General features: G+C 40.4%; 1 non-coding gene across 1 annotated transcript; it reads left to right on the top strand.

Moving 5' to 3' along the window:
- Positions 1–9,211: 9,211 nt before the first annotated feature.
- On the top strand, positions 9,212–9,375 carry LOC132532939 (U1 spliceosomal RNA). The gene has a single exon (XR_009544851.1). It is a non-coding gene; the product is annotated as a U1 spliceosomal RNA (small nuclear RNA).
- Positions 9,376–9,702: the final 327 nt, after the last annotated feature.

The raw sequence follows: 9,702 nt of genomic DNA, 5'->3' as shown, positions 1-9,702 counted from the left end.
TAGGCATGGCACACGCACCCAGCACTGTAATTCCATATGATTCAGGGGCAAAACTCTAATTTCTGCACACAGTTGGGTTTTTAAATCCTATTCAGACCCTATCCATTCTGGCTGATTCTCTAAGGCCAGATTTATCATTAAACTTGACTCTTTTTCTGAGGTGCGGGAGCCATAGAGCAATTTTTTTATGCCTCAGCTTGTCACCACCCCCAAAAAAATATTCATTAAAAATGTATTAATCTAAATATTACCTTTCTTTCATGTTGTTTTGCTTAGAGCTAATAGCTTTATACGTTGCTTCAGCTATTTAATTGGAAAAAAAATATTAGGGGATGAACAGCACTAAGGACTTTGATGAGATCCTGCAAAATAGTAGTTTAGAAAACCACCCAATGGTCAAACCAGAGAAATAACAGTTAAACTTGTTTGTTTTTTGTTTTGTTTTGTTTTATTTTATTTTTTAGCCTACACCTACCAGCAACAAGGGATGTGCTTTTGGTGAGACTTTAAAGCAAACAGTAACAAAAACAAAACAAACAAACAAACAAAAAATCTAAAGCGTGTTGGCGAAAAAATAGCTCCCTAGGCTAGAGCGCTGCTTTGCAATGGGCATGAACCAGTACTGACCCCAGTCCCCCTACTGAAGAACTCTTCAGCGCTGGGCTTTCTTTCACTCTGTCTTTCTGCCTCTCTGTCTCTAGTAAATATGTAAATAAATATCTTCAAGATTATAAAAGATGATAAAGACAACACTTTTTTTTTCTTTTCTATTTTATTAGATAAGCTTGAGGAGATAGGAAGAGAGACAACTGCAGACCTGGATTACCACTTGAGAATGTCCCCTGGGGACTTGAACCTGGATCCTTGTTCATGATAACAGGTGCCCTCAACCAGGTGAGCCACCAGCTGGTTCACCTCTCCTTTTTTTTAATCTTAAACTATCTCAAACTTGTACTGAGAGTCCAGGAGAGAACAGTCAGTCATGAGGTGATCCTTTCTGAAATGCTTTCATCCTGACCCTTTTGTTCTATTTGTGTCCGCTACACAGCAAAAGAATTTCAGATTCCAGGGGCCAGCACACTGGGCTAAGCTCACCTATTATGAAGCACAAGGACCTGTGCAAGGATTTCAGTTTGAGCTCCCCAGCTCCCCACCTGCAAGGGGAAAAAACAGTGAAGCAGGTCTGCAAGTGTCTTTCTTTCTCCCTCTCTGTCTCCCTTTCCTTCTCAACTTCTCTCTGGCCTATCCAATAAAACGGAAAAAAACAATTCAAATTCCTAATGATACACTCAAAATGTTGCGCTCTCTTCCACCCAAAATGTTGCGCTCAGGGTGGGGTGTACAAGACCCAACAGGGAGTATGGGATAAACAATTCCCACCCAAGCTCCAACTCCAGCTCCAGCTCCAGCTCCAGCTTTTCACACCGTTAGAACTATAGAGGCCATTCTCCATCAAAATAGTGAACACAGAAAAGAATCGAAATGGAAGCCAACAAAAACATATTGCACATGGACAAATTATCTAATGCTGTTTTTTAACTCAGAGTCATGGAGCCAGAAGAACTCTGGAGGTCATTTAACCTGATCACCTTCCAGCTGGATCAGTTCCCTAGGGAGATAATGAATAGACAGAACAGTATCTGGCCATAGTAAGTGTTCAATAAATGACAACTATCATTGTTTTTAAAAGAAGACATTTCTCTAATCCGTCTCACACAGGCAGTGATTCACAGGGCCAGGCTCATTACCAAGTACTAGAAAGGCCCCTAGCTCAGCTGTGAGAATTGTGTCCTCAGGGATTTTCTAACAAATACATATATTTGTATTCATTAAAAAATCCCCAACCTCAGACTTTATATTTATAAAAATAATGGTTCCCTGGGACTGGGCGGTGGTACCCCTGGTTGAGCACACATGTTACAATGTGTAAGAACCAGGTTCAAGTCCCTAGTCCCTACCTGCAGGAGGAAAGCTTCACAAGTGGTAAAGTAGTGCAATAGGTGTGTGTCTCTCTCTCGCTCTCCCTCTCCCTCTCTTTCCCCCCCTCCCTTTCTCTTTCCTCCTTTCTTGGTTTCTGTCTCTATCAAATAAATTAAAATAATAGTTCCTCAGTTGTCTAAAACAATAGGGAATTAATTTGTGTTGTTTGAAGTTTTGCCACTTATTTCATGAGAATTCTTTATTAACTAAATTCTTTTCTTTTTAATTTTTATTTGATTGATTGATTGGACAGAGAAATTAACAAGGGAAGGGGAGAAAGACAGAGAGACACCTACAGCACTGCTACACCACTCATGAAGCTTTCCGTCCAGCAGATGGCTGAGCCTGGGTCCCGTGTATGGTACTGTGAACATTCAACCAGGTGTGCCACTGCCCAGCACCCTCTATACATTTTAATAGTAATTCCAAATGTTTTTATGAGCAAATGTTTTTTTTTTTCTACCCAGTAGCAAGATCTTATGAAAACACTGAAAAAGAACGACAAAAAAATATATTCTCGGGAGTCGGGTGGTGTGCAGCGTGTTAAGGACAGGTGGTGCAAAGCGCAACAAGGATCAGCATAAGGATACAGGTTTGAGTCCCCGGCTCCCCACCTGAAGGGGAGTCACTTCACAAGCCTGTAAAGCTGATCTGCAGGTGTCTGTCTTTCTCTCCCCCCTCTGTCTTCCCCTCCTCTCTCCATTTCTCTCTGTCCTATCCAACAACGACGACATCAACAACAACATTAATAACCACAAGGCTACAGCAACAAGGGCAACAAAAGGGGGTTAAAAAATGGCCTCCAGGAGCAGTGGATTCATGGTACAGGCACTGAGCCTCAGCAATAACCCTGGAGGCAATAATAATAATAATAATAATGGCAACAAAAAGGGAATAAATAAATATTAAAAATACATATTCTCTGTGTGAAACCCTGTACTGGCAGCATGACACTATAGACACTGGTCAGGATCCTGGATACTGGAGTAGATAAAAGTTAAGGCAGTACAGTATAAGGAGAACCAGAAGAGAATCCTGTATTAACCAGAACTAAAGTCAAACACCTATATGATCAAATTCAAAGAACTGTAAATACTATCAGAGTTAGTGCATTCAGGTGAAAAACTTTGAGGCATACAAAGATTAACCAAGCACTGATACCCAGAAACTAAGAAGAAAGGGATGAGCAGACTGCTGAGAGCAATTTCAGGGGTCAGCAAAATTGCTTCCTTTTATGAATGATTTTCTTTTCAATTTTTTTAATTTAATTGATGTATTATTGGGTGGAGACAGAAAGAAACTGAGGGGAGGGGAGATAGAAAAGGAGAGAGATAGAGAGACACCTGCAGCTCTACTTCACCACTCGTGAAATTTTCCCCTTGCAGGGTGGACCAGGGATTTGAACCCAGGTCCTTGTAGACTGTAGTGTGGATGCTTAACCAGGTATGCCATCGCCGGGCTCCCTTCATGAATGATTACGAGAAATCTCTATTCTAGGACTTTTTAAAAGTTATATGTTTATGAGAGAGAGAATCACTCTGGCACATGCAATACTGGGGTTCAAACTAAGGACTTCAGCTTACTAGTCTAACATTTTATCCACTTTACCACCTCCCAGGCTACTATTTTAGGACTGCTTCAGTCTCAGTACTATAGTAAAGTACTGAGAACTCTATCCAATGCCATGTGAATTCAAAGTCCTCTGCACTTAAATTAGTTAAGAACATAAACTTTTCACAAACTTTTGTGCTCTCTGAGAATGGCCAGATCTGTTCTTTCCAATTCTTGTTTCTATAGTTTCAGGGAATGTACTCTCACATACACACATATTTGTATCCAGCTAAAGACATGAGGGAACCCTTGAAGGCCTCTGGATAGCAACTGATTTGTCATTTCAATGCAACAGGATCACAATGCTCAGCTGTTTTTCCTGCTGTGTAAAGTCTAGGAACTTCCTCTGTGGAGAATATTGGTATAATCACAAACCTTATCTTATTCATTTACCTTATGTTAGGATTTAGAATCCTGGATCATCTACCTGCTGCCCCATATCTTAAAAAAATAGTTATCCCATATATCTTATTAGATTTCTAGTTATTAATGATGAAAATCTTTTTTTTAATTTCTTTATTGGAGGCTTAATGGTTTACAGTCGACAGTAAAATACAATAGTTTGTACATACATAACATTTCCCAGTTTTCCACATAACAATATAACCCCCCACTAGGTCCTCCCCTGCCATTATGATGAAAATCTTATGGGAGGAACTAGAGTTTGCCTGGAGAGAAAGTTGGTTTTCAAGCCAAATATAATGATATTAAGATACGTTTCATTTTGTAACTATTGAAAATGTATTTCTTCATTTTTATCCGAAAAAGAGACCAAACAGACCACTGTTCAGTTCTGGTTTATGGTGATGCTGGGGATTGAACCTAGAACTTCTGTAGTCTCAGACATGTACTTTACTTGCTCTCTTCTTCAGAGTCATTTCTACATATATATAAAGCAAACATCCAGAGGCTCTGAGCAAGATTATTATATTGAGATTCTTTTCTCTATGTCTTTTAAGTCTCCTTACTCTATCTTTTCCCCCCTTTATTTTTTTTTGTGTGGAGAGAAACTAAAAGGGAGGGGTGAGATAAAGAAGTGGGGAGAGAGAGACAGACAGACAGTGAAGTCTGCCTCACTGCAGGTGTGGGCCTAAGGGTCTGAACCCAAGTCCCTGCACATGGTGCTTTACCTGGTGCACCACTGCCAGCCCTTCCTGACTCTATTTTAATGCCTCCAGCTCCTGTCCTGTGTCACATTTCACTTGTTGCCTCTTCAGTCAAGTAGCTCAAACAAATGTACCTGTTAGCCTATCTTCTTTGCTTAAGGCTCACACTGTAACTCTTCCATTAAGCCACCTAGTATCAGATCCAACTCAGATCAATGCCATAAAATCCAACTCGAACTAGCATTATAAAACAGAGTTTACTGACTGTTCGTTGACTGAGAAGTCTGGAGGTAGACCATCATTCTGATTACTTGATTCACTGACTAACACACAACATTTCTCTTCTACCTCCAGCTTTCTTGAGTTATAAGGGGTAAATACAAACTGTATACTTAAGGTGTACAATGTTTTGATGTATACACTATAACATGACTGCCACACTTACCTCACATAATTACACAATTATCTTTTTTCTTCTTTTTGGGGGTATAAATCTAGTCTCCACAGCTGTGATCATGGACTTTGTGGACTGTGAGCTCAGACTGACAAGAGACTCAGAGGTCACACAGGCTCCTGTGCTAAATATAAACAGACATGGACCCTAGGTCAGATGGATGGGGTAAACAGTGAATAGTATTTATACACTTTCCTCATGTTTGGGAGCTACCCTCTGCCCTAATCCATCTTTCTAGTCCTATTCTGCACTTTGACACATCTTCCCATACAGTACTTGCATGTTAGCTATCAGGCTCAGACAAAAAATTACTAATGTCATGGGTCCTTTGGATTATACATAAATAGACTTCCTAGCTTCTTCCCTCACAAAGGCCCCTAGTCTCATTTGCTCTTTCCCAACCTTCAGGTTCCTGTGTATTGAACAATTTGCTCTATATCTTACTGCCTTTCAGCCACCAAATTGCAGATGCAACCAGGATGCCATCTTGACCTCCCTGGGGCAGACAACTCACCAATGTGTCCTGGAGCCATACCTCTCCAGAGCCCTACCCCACTAGGGAATGATAGAAACAGGCTGGCGGTCAGGATCAATTTGCCAATGTTCATGTTCAGCAGATAAGCAATTACAAAAGCCTGACCTCCCACCTTCTACACCCCATAAGGAATTTTGGTCCCAACTCCTGGAGAGGGGTAAAGAATAGGAAAGTTTCCAATGGAGGGTATGGGACACAGATCTCTAATGTGAAGATGGTGTGGAATTGCACCCCAGTTATCTTACAATCTTGTTAATCATTATTAAATCACTAATAAAAACTATTTTTAAAAATCTAGTCTTGGGGGCTAAGTGGTGGTGCACCTAGCAGCATGCACCTGCTACCATGTGAAAGGACCTGGGTTCAAGCCCCTGGTCTCCACATGCAAGGAGGAACCTGTACAAGGGAAGCAGTGTTGCAGGTGTCTCTCTCTCCCTCTCTCTCTCTCCTTCTTCCTCCTCTCTCAATATCTCTCTGCCCTATCAAAGAGAAATAAGAAAGAGAAAGGAAGGGAGGGAGGGAGGGAGAGAGAAAGGAAGAAAGGAAGGAAGGACGGAAGGAAGGAAGGAGCAGTGGTGGATCTGTCATACAATGATAACCCTGGTGGCAATAAATAAATAAACAAACAAACAAATAAATAAATAAATAAAATCTACTCTCACTCTTGACATTCTCTTGTCCGTCAATTTTATCCTAAAGCTAACTTCATCCATGCATAAAACTATGAGATTCCAGGCTTCTTATTTGTACAAAACATCCCAGAAAATGAGACAGAAAAAAGAGTCTTTCACAGATGTCGCCAGAAACATCCTTTCCAGTATCTCTGGAAAAGAAGCTCAAAAGAAGCTCAAAGAAGCTCATCTGTCACCACTGGATCAAAATTTTGAAGAAGTCACAGAACCATGGCGCATACAGACCCTTCCCTGAACGCAAGAATAGAGAGAGGGGAGTTCCCACAAATACATGGCTGAGACAAAGAGCAGACAGATACTCAAATGAAAATAGCAGTGACCGAGAGTCGGGCTGTAATGCAGCGGGCTAAGTGCAGGTGGCACAAAGCACAAGGACGGGCATAAGGATCCCGGTTCGAACCCCGGCTCCCCACCTGCAGGGGCGTTGCTTCACAGGCGGTGAAGCAGGTCTGCAGGTGTCTATCTTTCTCTCCTCCTCTCTGTCTTCCCCTCCCTCTCTCCATTTCTCTCTGTCCTATCCAACAATGACAACAACAATAATAACTACAACAATAAAACAACAAGGGCAACAAAAGGGAATAAATAAAATAAAATAAAAAAAAAAAAGAAAAAGAAAATAGCAGTGACCGAGATAAGGGGAAATAGGTATTGAAGAAGCAACCACACTGTACCTAGACTTTACTTTTCAGAGCTGACTGAACTCAATGTCATGAGGTCCAAAGGTCAGTTTCAAGCTCTCCTATGCAAGTTCCAAGTCCTGACTTCAACCTCAGGAAGTACTCACACTTCTCAATGATTCAGGAGACACATTTCAGAATGAAGAATATCTTGGGGGTTGGGCAATGGCACATCCAGGTTTGAGCCCCCACTTGCCACCTTCAGGGGCAATGCTTCACAAGCAATGAAGCTGGTCTACAGGTGTCTCTCTCTCTCTCCGTCTCTATACCCCGCCCCTGAATTTCTTTCTGTCTTATGAAACAAAATAGAAGGAAAAAGGAAAAAAATGGCCACCAGGAGTAGTAGATTGTTGTGCAGGGCACTGAGACCCAGAAATAACCATGGCAATCAAAAATAAAAATTAAAAACCAGTATCTTAGATGTAAATTTATTTTGTGACTTCCTCTCATATGAAGTTAAACATAGCTATAACATACTACTACATTCTCACTGGGCCAAAATATTGTCAGTATCAAATACTAGTATGAAACTAATTTACCCTAATTGAGCTTCTTACTAGGTATGTGACCTCAGGTCATTAATTTGTCTTCTCTGGACCTTTATTTTTTTTGTCTCATTTGCAAAATAAGAATAATAATAATTCTTATTGATGGAGTCTCTGAATAAAATGAAGAAGTTCATACAACACATGAAACGTAGCAAACATTCAATAAACCTTCATTATTTCATTGTTATTATATTAGTAGCAATAATTACAGTACAAGTGTTTTATCTGTTTTTGTTCATTGTTGGAATTTCACCACTCTAGGGTAACATGTAAAAAAAAAAATTTATACTTATTTATTTTTTCATTTTGTTGACCTTTTTTTAAAATTTATTTATTTTCCCTTTTGTTGGCCTTGTTTTTTACTGCTGCTGTAGTTATTATTGTTGTTATTGATGTGGTCATTATTAGCTAAGACAGAGAGAAATGGAGAGAGGAGGGGAAGATGGAGGGGAAGAGAAAGATAAGACACCTGCAGACCTGCTTCACCACCTGTGAAGGGACTCCCCTGCAGGTGGGGAACCGGTGGCTCGAACTTGGATCGTTAGGCTGGTCCTTGCGCTTCTCGCCACGTGTGCTTAACCCACTACACTACTGCCCAACTCCCAAGGGCAGCTTTTTAAAACAGAGAGGCACGGAGAGAGAGACATCACAGCATAGAAGTTTCTCCCAGTGCAGTATCCTGGGGCTTCAAACCTATGTCATGCTCATAGCAAAACAGGCACCCTTCCTGGTGAGCTATCTCAGTGCCCTGTATGTGTTTACATAGTTAACAATATAGAAGTGTATTCATTGTGTGATTCAATTATCAACAATTATACTTCCTATATGTATCCCTTAGGTGAACCAATCCTTTATCATCTCAAAACACATACATAATACTGTCACAAAGCATATGTCTATGTCAACTTTTTCTCCCTGGAAACTTATAAGTTAAATATGCCAATATAGACAATATATCAGCCTGTCTGGTTAGAAAAAAATATGAAAAATATCTAGCAAAGGTTTAATATCTCCAATGGCCAACAATATATACTGAAAAATTATTTTAAAGTTACATATCAAATAAAGTATATTAGCAGCACAGTCCAAAAGGTCATGGTGACGAGACATCTCCAACTCATGTCCAGTAGTTTTCAGGTAAGGATTCCCAGAACAGCAGTTTCAAAAATATTCAGATAATGGAAAGAAGGCAGATTTATAAGTGATCAAGGAGTCAAATGAGTCAGATCTGGACAAAAATGGTTAGCCTCGGTAATAAAAACTTAAAAGAAGCCAAGAGGTAGAGAATAGGAAAGGAAAAAAGAAAAACCGTGAAAGAATGGAAGAATGACAGTAGAGGGGCCGGGCAGCAGTGCCCCCGGTTGAGCACACATGTTACAGCGCACATGCTTCTGGCTGAAGTCCCCAGTCCCCACCTACAGGGAAGAAGCTTCAAGAGCAGTGAAGTAGTGCTGCAGGTTGTCTTTCTCCCTATTTCCCCTTTCCCTCTCAATTTCTTTCTGTCTCTATCCAATAAATAATAAATAAATAAATAAATACTTAAAAAATAAAAATAACAGAACACATCTAGAGGCAAACTACTAAGTTAAAATAAAAAAGAAACTTATCATACTTACCTGGCAAGGGAGATACCATGATCACGAAGGTGGTTTTCCCAGGGCAAGGCTTATCCATTGCACTCCGGATGTGCTGACCCCTACGATTTCCCCAAATGTGGGAAACTCGACTGCATAATTTGTGGTAGTGGGGGACTGCGTTCGCGCTCTCCCCTGGTATAAAAGAAAAATAAAAAGAAAAGAAAATAAATAAATAAAAAGAAACTTATCAAGGTTCCTTTCCTGAATCTGCCACCTACTAGCTATGTACTCGAGGACAAATAAACTTTCTGATAAGACAACAGAAATAGTGGCATGTGCAGGTGCATGTGCATGGTTGGGCTCTTCACCAATCCTAACACTTTCACATTTCTGAAACGAGAAAGGCTACGTCTTCTAATCCATGGAGTTAAGATTCATGCAATGTGGCCGTACTTGATGAGCACTGTTGAATAAAACGATGATGCTGTGAAGCAACTAGCCTAATGTCAGGGTACCCTTACT

The sequence above is a fragment of the Erinaceus europaeus genome, chromosome 14 (genome assembly GCF_950295315.1).
Source record: "Erinaceus europaeus chromosome 14, mEriEur2.1, whole genome shotgun sequence".
Classification (NCBI taxonomy): domain Eukaryota; kingdom Metazoa; phylum Chordata; class Mammalia; order Eulipotyphla; family Erinaceidae; genus Erinaceus; species Erinaceus europaeus.
Note: the sequence above shows the minus strand (reverse complement) of the source record. Positions and strands in the feature narration are given on the sequence as shown.